Source organism: Phaseolus vulgaris, chromosome 6 (assembly GCF_000499845.2).
Source record: "Phaseolus vulgaris cultivar G19833 chromosome 6, P. vulgaris v2.0, whole genome shotgun sequence".
Lineage (NCBI taxonomy): Eukaryota > Viridiplantae > Streptophyta > Magnoliopsida > Fabales > Fabaceae > Phaseolus > Phaseolus vulgaris.
The window spans coordinates 14,270,498-14,281,709 of NC_023754.2; positions in this window are offsets into that span (position 1 = coordinate 14,270,498).

An 11,212-nucleotide genomic window follows, 5' to 3' on the forward strand; every position below is an offset into this window, starting at 1 on the left:
TTTTATACCGGTTCACTCATAAAGAGCTACATCCAGTTTCACCTTACTCCAAGGTGGAATCCACTAAAACCAGTTTCAATCACTTACAAACACAACAGTTCTGGAACACTACAAGAACAACACAACCAATGCTGAAAAACCCTATTTCAGCACACCTTGCACTCCAAGAAACCCTATCAAGGAGTGACTAACACTTACACCTTTTACAAGAAGGAATAAAGGAAAGATAACACCTGAAAGAAGATGCAAGAACTCAAAATCAGTAGTGCAATTGCTGCAGAGTTGCACCAGCACCTTCACCAAGATCAAGGTTTTCCTAGAACAAGCACACTTGAAGATCCCTTTGGAAAACCTTTCAAAACCTCAATTCAATCCTTCTTCTCACACAGAAAGTGTTTAATCTCTGTCAAAATCGTGGTTTCTCAACAACCTTTCATGTGAGAAAAGCTTTTCTTTATATAGAAAATAGTTTCTAACTACTTTTCAAAAAATAGTTGAAAAGCTATTATGAAAACAACAGATTCAGTTTAAACTAAACAAATTTATTTTAGGAAAACTGCCAACTCAGCTAACTGAAATAACTGACTGAGTTGTACCTTTGGTGCCCTAACCAACTTTCGAAAAGCCTTTTAGCAAACCAAAAATAAACCTATTCTTTTACAGAGAAACAGATTTATTTTTGTGCAGTATCCTGATTTTTGAGAAAACTCTAAAAAGCTTTTTGAAAAACTTTTAACCACTTCATGTGCTTGATCTAAGCTTGATTAGGCATCTAGGATAGGTCATGTAGCAAAAGGCAACCTTACACATACACAAGCCTAAATACAAGACCATCTAAACCCATTATAAACTTCAAAGCAAACTAGCTATTTTCTACATCAAACACACACTAAAACTAGGTAGAGAAGAAGCTTCATCCATCTTCAACAAAATAGTATCTATCAAGTCTAAATAAAATCCAGTGTCGAGGATTAAACGATAAGTCCCGATTGCTTCCACTGGAACCTTCTCTCTATTCCCCATGAAGACAAACTTTTCATTTGGCTTTATGGTTCGGGTTGAAAGGAATCCTTGCATCATGTTAGAAACATGAGTTGTGCATCCAGAATCAATCCACCAAGAATTATGTGGAACTTCAGTTAAGTTTGATTCAAAACATACATAATAAGCATTCATGGTGGTTGATGTACTCATTAATGTCTCAAAAAGAGACTTATCATCTTTTTGGGAGCGCTCTTCCACAAATTTCATAAATTCTTTTGCATTCTCAGTTTTGGGAAGAGACTTAATATTGTTTGTTATGCTCATTCGCATAAACATCAGGCTAAGTCTATTTGACTTTTCCCAAGCCCTATAATGAGCTTTCTCCTCATTGCTACTATCATCAGAAATAGAAGCAGGTTTCTCGATTCGAATGGCCAAATCAAGATCCAATACACCTAAGTGAAATTGGACTTTTTCACTCTAGTCAGCAAAATTTAGACCATTAAAGACTGGAACAGACGTAGCTTGTGAATGTAAGGCTGCAGGAACAGATACTGCAATCACACATGCTTAACATTAATACTTCGACTCATAAACTAAACATACAATACAGATTCAGAAAACATTCTATGTATACTAATGTTCTCATTTGGGAGATTCATTAATAAATTTAGACCACTAATAGTATTAACTTTATTTGGCAAGATATATGCATTAACTAGAAACACTTGTTATCTTTGGATATACAAGCAAAACCAATAACACATACTCACTACCAACAATCATATCCATTAATTATAGGGACAACTAATCAACCTTTGGGTGATCCAAAAAATGTCTTATAATAATGAATTTCCATTTACCCATATTTAAATAATTTAGCATCCATTCTATAGGTAATTGAAATAAAATTTATCAGTAATCTGAAATTAAATAAAACTTAAAGATTTGATCACTTTGGTGATCAACAAATCTATCATACAAATAATTTCAGAAATTATATCATTCATTGAAAAAAAAATCATCCATTATTTAGAATTAAATAAAACATAAAGATTTGATCACTTTGGTGATTACAAATCTATCATACAAATAATTCCAAAATCATATCATTAATTGAAATAAAATTCACCCATAATTTGGAATTAAATAAAACTTAAAGATTTGATCACTTTGGTGATTACAAATCTATCATACAAATAATTCCAAAATTTTAATTTAAAGAAAAATGTTCCGTCCGGTTGACCGGGACGTCTTCGTGCACGACCTCAACCGTCAGCTAAGGACTCCTTCCCACTGATTGCCTGTGAATTCCTGCAAAAAAGAGGACAAAGAGGCGCCCTAGCGGCCGTTTGCACTCCGACGCTCAAGTCAGCCAGCAAGAAACACCAAAACTGTCCACCCACGTATCTGAGCACCGCGTATGGCACTCTGAAGGTGGTAAAAGAAACTGTGTATATGTGTGTGTTGTCCCCTTCAGGCAAAAATATTCTCCAGTCACTTGTACGTAATCCTCAAGCACGGGCAAGCAACTAGAGAGTTTCTCCTAAATTTGTCAAAGGTTCCAACCCTTTTTCCAACATTCTCTGCGCTATTTAAACTACCCAAGCATTTAAAGCGCCTTAAAGCGCTTTTACTCACAAACGTAACGCACTCATTAAAGCGCTTAATTAGAAAACGTAGCGCATTTAAGACGTTTGAAACGCTCGGGAGCCATTATAGTACCTGAATGCTCGAAAGGGAAACTGTATTGAATAACTTTTAATTACCTGGCACCTGACTAAAGGGTGTTTCTATTCTGGCATGGCTGTCGTACACGTGGAGGGCCTCACGACGCCATGACCCCATCTGGGGGCGCTTCGACCCACCTGGGGACGTTTCTACGTGTGAGTCCTCCTGCTGGGGAGTGCTACTGCGCTAGGGGTGACTTTTTGGGTGCCAACTCATGCCCCCAAGTATCTAGCCACTTACTCTGAGAGCGTATCTGCCTTCCTCTCACACCCTGCACCCGGTTATCCTGGGCGTGACCTTCCTCTTGGGTCGTATCTGTCCCGAAGGCGTCTCTGGGGCGGCAGGGGTACATCGCGAGTCAGGCTACCCTTCACTGGTACTATCACTATGGCCTTGAAACCACCTTTTCCTTCTCTTTATCACTTTCCCGAGATATCGGGACCTGAGGCTTTCACACGGCGTCGTTCCCTCCATGGTTTTTCCTACCCATGGGTATCGGGGAACCACACCGTGATTACCTCGCTTTTACACTGTTCGATCTGGCGACGCCCTCACCTGGGCGACGCCTTCACCTAGGCGACGCCTTCACCTGGACGACGCCTTCACCGAGGCGACGCCTTCATCTAGGTGACGCCTCCACCTAGGCGTCGCCTTCACCTAGGCGACGCCGCGCTTTGGCGACGCCTTCTCCTGCCTTGGCGACGCTTCCTCTTGGCGTTCCTACACCTGGGCGACACCTTGAGCTGACTTTGACCTTCCAGTCGTTGACTTCGACCTTGACTTAGTCAACGTCCTGATACGGGACGGTACACAAGCCCCCCAGTCTTAAGCCGAAGACTTGTCTTCAGCGCAAAGACTAAAGCCTTGCCCCCGCCATCAATGTGCTTTCTTGATGACGTGTCATTCTCTGCTAACTCAGCAAATTTTCGAATTATTGACGCGACATTATCTGAACCACAGGGGTATACTTAATGACCGATTGGACATTCCCTGCAATGGGGATGATTACAACCTTTGGGCTACCCTTTATCACGCGCCACGTGGCCCATCGCGTGGCCCTCCTTTAGAGACCTTTGCGCTTCCCCTGGGCAAACGACCTTCTGACGCGTGGCTCGATCCTGCGACCCTCAATTTGCGCCTCTTGGGTTACGAAATGTAACGTTTAAGTTACCCCAAACCCCGCGCTCACCCTACTGTTACATTCATTCGCTCTGCAACTCCGCACTGTTCATCGCCTTCGAAAACCTTTTTCCTCTGCGACTGCGATTCTCTCCTTCCTGTGCCTTCTGCTGCCTCCATTTCAACAGCAAAGGTATGGTCTCGGATACCCACGACCTTTCCCCTTCGTCGCATTAGATTGATTTATTGAACTGCCTGGGACTGTTGTTATTCACGTATTACTGCATTTCTTCGCTTCTTCTTCCTCCTCTGATTTTTCTCGCGTGGGTGACGCTTCCTGGGGTTCTTTCCCCTTCTTGCCATGGCTAAACTTGCTAAACCCTTTTTCCTCTCTTCTTTCTCCAGCTATCTATTTTCACCATGACGCACGCGAACGCGGAGCCTGATTCTTCCCCTACGACCCCCAAATCCAACTACAAAGCCTTCTACCCCTGGGCCTCCGATGAGCTCCTGAGTGAATGCACCAGCCTGACTTCCTTCCAGGACCTGGAAGCTCACCGGGGGGATCCCCATCTGTACAACTTTAACGCCTTCTGCCGCACACACGACGCCCACATATCCGTCCGTCCCGGCAGGCCTGGGGAACCTGTTTGTTTGGACGACAGACCTAGAAAGGGGAAACCCTTCTTCTTCATGTACCAGACCGTGTTCAAGCGCGTAGGAGTGCGTCTCCCTTTCACTCCCTTCGAACGGGAGCTTCTTACTGAAATCAACACTGCCCCCGCCCAGCTTCATCCCAATAGCTGGGCATTTGTGAGGGGCTTTCAAATTCTTTGTGGATACCTGGGCATCCCTCCTTCCGTAGATGTCTTCCTGCATTTTTTTGAGGTGAAAAAACAGGGGAAAAGCTTTTGGGTAAGCTTTTCCAGGATCGCTGGCAGGATCCTCCTCTCCCTCTTCCAGAATTCTTACAAGAACTGGAAAGGGAAGTTCTTCAAGGTGTGCTGCGCCAAGCATGATCCCACAGCTTTGGATGGCTTCCCTCTTTACTGGACGGAACGCCCCAAATTGCTCAGGGCCAAAACCCTGGAAGAGCTATCCCCCGCCGATAGGGAGGTAAGCAAAGCCTTGGCGGGGTTGGGGATCGTCTTTGATACCTTGAAGCTGGTCGCTAGCGAGTACAATGCTCACGCCCTGACCACCTATTTTGGTAAGGGGCTCTCCCCTCATCTTTTGTGCTATAAGCAGCCTGCTATCGATCGTTTGTCTCCCCATACTATTATGCTTGTTTTACACTTGTACCGTGTTACTTGCATTTCATGTCTCTTTGCGTATCGTGAATTCGCGTAGCTGTTTTAGTACTAACCCTTACTGTTTGGTCTGTCTTGATGTAGGATCGGTGATGGGCGCTTCTAAGAGAATGATGCTGGCGAAGGCAATGAAGGAGGCACGGGCCGCCAAGGCGGGCACCTCCTCCACCCTTGCTGCCGACCCGGTTCCCCCACCGACTCTGTCGCCGCCTCCTCCGATCACCGCCGAGGCTCCCCTGAGTTCACCTCCGTCGTCTCCACACAGCCTCGCAGCACTTCAGACTCCTCGCTCTCCTCTACCCATCGCCGCTGTTCCCCTAGCCACGGTTTCGTCACCGGCTCCAACCCCCCTTGACAAAGGGAAACGGGTTTTGGAGATTCTATCAAATGATGAGGACTCAGAAGGCGTGGCTCCCTTCAGAAGAAGAAAATCTGCGCGGGTTCCTCTTTCGGTAGAGGCGTCGCCCCAGGGAGGGAACCCCTTCATGGATAACCCCCCGAGCGCGACCTCACTCCCACCCATGACACTCCAAGAGGAAAGGGGCGAAGGCGCCGAATCTGCCCCGCCTCCGCCGCCGGCAGAAACCATTGCTTCCCCTGCTTCCGTCGCAGCCGCCCCTGACTTCATTGCCATCCCTCCTCCGATTATGCATCTAATAAGGGGCTTTAGTGGCGGGACTCTGCCAGAGGGCACCGACAGGAAGGAAGGCATGCCCTTCTACTTGGGGGCCTTCTTGGCGGTGGCCCTTGAATGGCGCGCCCAGGCCAGGAACGCGGTCATGCAAGCTCAAACTCTCCAGGCCTTGGAAACAAAGGCGACTACTCTGGAGGAGGAAATGAGGACCCTGGGGCGTCAGAACGAAACTTACCAAACCTCTCTGAAGCAAGCGCAAGAGTCCAAAGCAGAAACTGAGAGGCAACTGGCGGAGGCATTGGAGCTCCAGGCTGGCTTCTTTACTCGTGAAGTCACCCTCCAAGTCCAGGTAACGGGCCTTCAGGAATTGCTCAAAGCTGATGCAGAAATCCAAAAGGACCTGAAGGACCGTTGCCGTGAACAGGCTGACAAGACGGAGCGGATGGAGGGGGAAATGGCCACCCAGGCCAAAGCTATGGACCTTCTCCGGGCTGACTACGACAAACTACAGGTCGAGGTCAGTCGACTTCGCGTTGAGAAAGAGGCTCTGGAGAAGCAGGTGACCTCTGGGGATGCCGCCGTTGAGGAGCTGGAGAAGGAGAAGAAGTACCTTATCCAGGAGATGGCGGGTACTTTCGAGGAGGGGTTCCAGGAGGCTCTGACCCAGGCGTCCTGTGAGAACCCTGGCATCAATGTTTCGAACTGCGACCCCATGCACCATGTCGTCGACGGGAAGGTCGTGCCCATGGACGTGGATGACTGAACCGCTGTCTCTCAACCGCCACCTTCACTTTCAAGCTTAATTCCTTTATTCTTTACGCTTGCTTTTGACTTTCTCTGTTTAAACTTGTAATTCTTTGAACTATCCGCACTCTTGTTACTGACTTAGGACATTCGCACGGTTGTCTTTATTTCTTTTTCACATACGATTCTGCCTATGCGATCTCGCTCTCATCTTTTCCCTTCATACGCTTCAATTATTTTATCTGTGTCCTGCCCGTTTCTCGCACTTCGTTGGGCGGTTTGGTATGATTGGGTAGGCTCGCTCGCCAACCCTTACGCCCGTGGAGAGGCCCACTAAGTGGCGCCGTATCGTCCACGAGACGACTCTAATACCGAAAGGCTCTTTCTTTGATCTTTTAACACTCGGCGCCCACGCCTAAGGAGAGGCCTGCCAAAGCAGCACCGTATCGTCCCCGGGTGTCTAAAACGCTGAGTACTGTGGGGTTTTTGTTCCCTCCATGGTCTTTCCTGCCCATAGGTATCGGGGAACACCCTGCCAGTGACTCGCTGGCATTCGACGGTCTCGTCTCCCTCCACAGTCTTTCCTACCTGTGGGTATTGGGGAGGCGACGCCTGCAACTAACTTTGCCTTTCTCTGATTTCTTCTCCCTCCTCAGTCTTTCCTACCTGTGGGTATCGGGGAGGTAACGCCAGTCGGTATTTGGGTTGGCGACGCCCGCGCCTTCTCGTCTGTCGTCGCCCTTTACGTCTTTCCTAGCAACGCCTCGGGCGTTACCTTTGCTTCGACATTGACTTTAATTCTTGCCTTGGCCAACGCCTGATAACAGCGAAGAGCCCAAGGCTTTGTCTGTGCCATCCACGTGGCGCTTCTTGTACAGCTGATGAGACCTTCTGTCATTCGACTTGATCCACGTGGCGCTGCTTGCATGGTCGGTGGGGTATCTAGTCATTTCATTTTCTGACTCCTGCTGTACCCCTGGCTCATTTCCGACGGCGCATCGTACCACTGGATATTCTGCTGATACGACGTTTTCTGATTTAAACCAGTGGTGCCAGCGTCATCCTTTCACCTTCTGCCACGTGTATCAATCGCACGGTGCATCCGTTCGTGTCGTTTGGCGCGCTAGGCGCTTTATTTAACTCTTCAAACTCTGGAACTATCTTCACCATTTTCTCACTCTTCATAACCTACTTGCGTTCTTTCTTCTTGTACCCTTTCTTCTTGCACCCTTTCCTCTCTGTCGAAGGGTTGTTCTAACTGCTCCCCTCGCTCAACTCTTGCATTTCCAGCCATCTTGATCTTGTTAAAGAATGTCCTCTCACGATGCTTCCTCCAGGGTCCGTCCCAAAGACTTGTACCCTTGGGCCTCGAGCGAACTTCTTGATGAGTGTTCATGCTTGCTTTCCACCAGGGCCGTTCGAGAACACAAAGGGGAGTTGTGTTCTTACGACCACCGGGCCTTCGCGAGGAGGCACGATGACGACATCGCTGTGCTCCCATGCACTCTGGGGGAGCCAGTGTGTGGCGACGAACGGGCCAACGACGGGGTCCCTTTCTTTTACTTTTACCAGGTGGTGTTTAAGACCATCGGGGTGCGCTTACCCTTCTCCTGGTTCGAGAAGGAACTGCTGACGGAGATCAACGTGGCTCCAGCCCAGCTGTACCCCAACAGCTGGGCCTTTGTCAAGGCCTTCGATGTCCTCTTTGGGTTTCTGGGTTGTGCACCCTCGGTTGACCTCTTTCTCCACTTTTTTGAGGTGAAGAGACAGAGACACAACCTCTGGGTAACTCTCAGCAATGTACCCGGAAGAGTTCTCTTCACACCTTTCCAAAGCTCGTTCACGGGGTGGAAAGGCCGGTTCTTCAAGATCTGTTGTACTGATCTTGTTCCCGACGCCCTCGATGGGTTTCCGTTGTACTGGGTGAGAGAGGAAAAGGTCTTCAAAGCCAAACCCCTCAAGAATCTGGCTCCAAGTGATCAAATAGCTTGCCGGATTCTTGCTGAGGCGGGAGGTTTTGACTATGCTACGGTGATCAGCTTGGAATTCAACGCTAGGACTCTTGAGAAGTACATAAGTAAGAACCACTGCCTTAGGCAACTTCGGCCTTCGTTACTCTCTAAATGTGCCTGTCTTTCTTCACTATGTCTCTAATACATCTATTCCCTTTGTGCAGGTTCGAAAATAAGCCAAGAAAAGAGGACACGACTTACTCGAGCGCTGCGGGCTGGGAAAGGGGCTTCGCCTTCCTCCAGTGATGACTCTGATGAGCGCTGAGAAGTGGCTTGTTTGTGTTTTTGCATTTTGTACTGAACATTGCTTGTAACAACAATTCTCCAATATCATAACTCTTTACAATGCCACTTTACTTTTCATATGCCTCATACACCGCGCGACTTCCTTTCGTCTCGTTCTGCCAACGATGCATGCTTTTATTTGGGCGACGCCTTCTTTCTGGGCGACGCCAAGGCCTAGGCGACGCCTTCTTCCTTGGCGACGCCATGGCCTAGGCGGCGCATCACATTACTTCTAACAAGGGAAAATAATGGCTGAAAACCAAAGCACTTCTTTTTCTCAACTGGTTATTCCATTCATTAGGGTGACCTCATTAAAAAACCCCCAAAAGGGAAAAAGAGCGTCCCCTTCAACTAAACTGTTACATGCTGCTTACATAAATCAACTGAAATAAAATTTTAAGTTGGTTGCATTCCAACTGCGCGGGATAGGGCCCCCATCTAAAGTCTCCAGGTTGTACGAACCGTTGCCCTTAGCCTCAGTAACTCTGAAGGGCCCGGTCCACTTGGGAGACAGCTTATTCTCCAACTCATAAGGGTGAGCTTTCCTCATCACTAGGTCGCCCACCTGAAACTGTCGTGGCTTTACTTTAGAGCTATATTGCCGCTCCACTCTTCTCTTCATCACTTCAGCTTTTATTCTAGCTTCTTCCCTGGCCTATTCTAGCAGATCCAGGTTTACCCGTCTCTCCTCATTAGATTCCTCCACCACAAAGTTTTGAAAACGCGGTGAGCTTTCGTGTATTTCTACTGGAATCATCGCGTCCGACCTGTACACCAAACTGAACGGCGTCTCCATAGTAGAGGATTGGGGCGTGGTGTGGTATGCCCATACGATCCTTGGCACCTCTTCCGCCCACACCCCTTTGGCCTTTTCCAACCTTCTTTTTAATCCCCTCAGCAGAACTCTGTTTGCTGACTCTACTTGTCCATTGGTCTGGGGGTGTTCGACCGACGCGAACACTTGCTTGATTCCCACCTCAGCGCACAGATTTCTCAACTGCTGACTGGCGAACTGGGTCCCGTTGTCAGATATCAGGCGCCTGGGTACGCCAAAGCGACACACGATGTTTCTCCACACAAAATGTTGTACCTTATGCGCAGTGATTTGTGCCACGGGTTCTGCCTCTATCCACTTAGTGAAGTATTCGATGGCGACAATCAGATACTTCATCTGCCTGATTGCCAGTGGGAAAGGGCCCAGGATGTCAATACCCCATGTGTGGAAAGGCCACGGGCTGTAAATGGACCGCAACTCTTCAGGCGGCGCCTTGTGCCAGTCGGCATGCTTTTGGCATTGCCTACACCGTTGGGCGTGCCGTGCGCAATCTTCTTTCACTGTTGGCCAGAAGAACCCTGCGCGTATTACCTTGGAGGCTAAGGATCTTCCTCCCACATGGCTTCCGCAGATGCCTTCGTGTAGCTCTGCCATTATCCTGGTGCACTCATCGCCACTGACACATGTTAGGATAGGGTGAGTGAAACCGTGCCTGAACAACACCCCATCCACCAAGGTATATCTTACGGCGTTCCTTTTGATTTTCTTACCCTCTTCAGGGTCCACTGGAAGGGCCCCATCCGCCAGGTACCGTTTATAGGGCGTCATCCAGGTGTCTCCCGTGGACAGGGCACAAACCTGCATCTGCTCTTCCTCAGACACACCCGCGTACGTACTGATGCGAGGCGCCCTCAGCGTATCTTGGGTTAATGAGGAATGACTCCTCGGCCTTCCCCTTGATGCATAAATCTGGAGGACATCCACCCTATTGTCTTCCACGAATCGACGCGGAGCTTTGAGGGTCTCCTGGATCACTGTCCTCTGTCTACCCCCCTTGCCTGAGCTGGCCAGCTTTGCAAGCAGGTCTGCTCCCTCGGGACGTGTATCAACTCAAGAGCGTTGAACGCCCCTCTCAACAACTGGACGTATTTGAGATACGCCGCCATCTGTGGGTCCTTCGCCTGGAACCCACCCGACACCTGCCCCGTGACCAACTGGGAGTCGCTCTTCACCAGGAGGTTCTGTGCGCCCATCTCTTTGGCCAAGAGCATTCCTGCAATCAAGGCTTCGTATTCTGCTTGGTTGTTACTTGCCTTGAAGGCAAAACGCAAGGCCTGCTCGATTAGTATGTCGTCGGGTCCTTCCAGCACTATTCCCGCACCACTCCCTTGCTGGTTTGAGGAACCATCGACCGAGAGCAGCCACTGTGAACCCGCTTCCACTTCTTGCTCACCTCCGGGCGAAAGTTCTGCTACAAAATCCGCATACACCTACCCCTTAATGGATCCTCTAGGCTCGTACTGTATGTCGAATTCCGACAATTCCACAGCCCAGCGTACCATTCTTCCTGCCACATCGGGCTTCTGCAGCACCTTCTGTATGGGGAGGTTGGTCATTA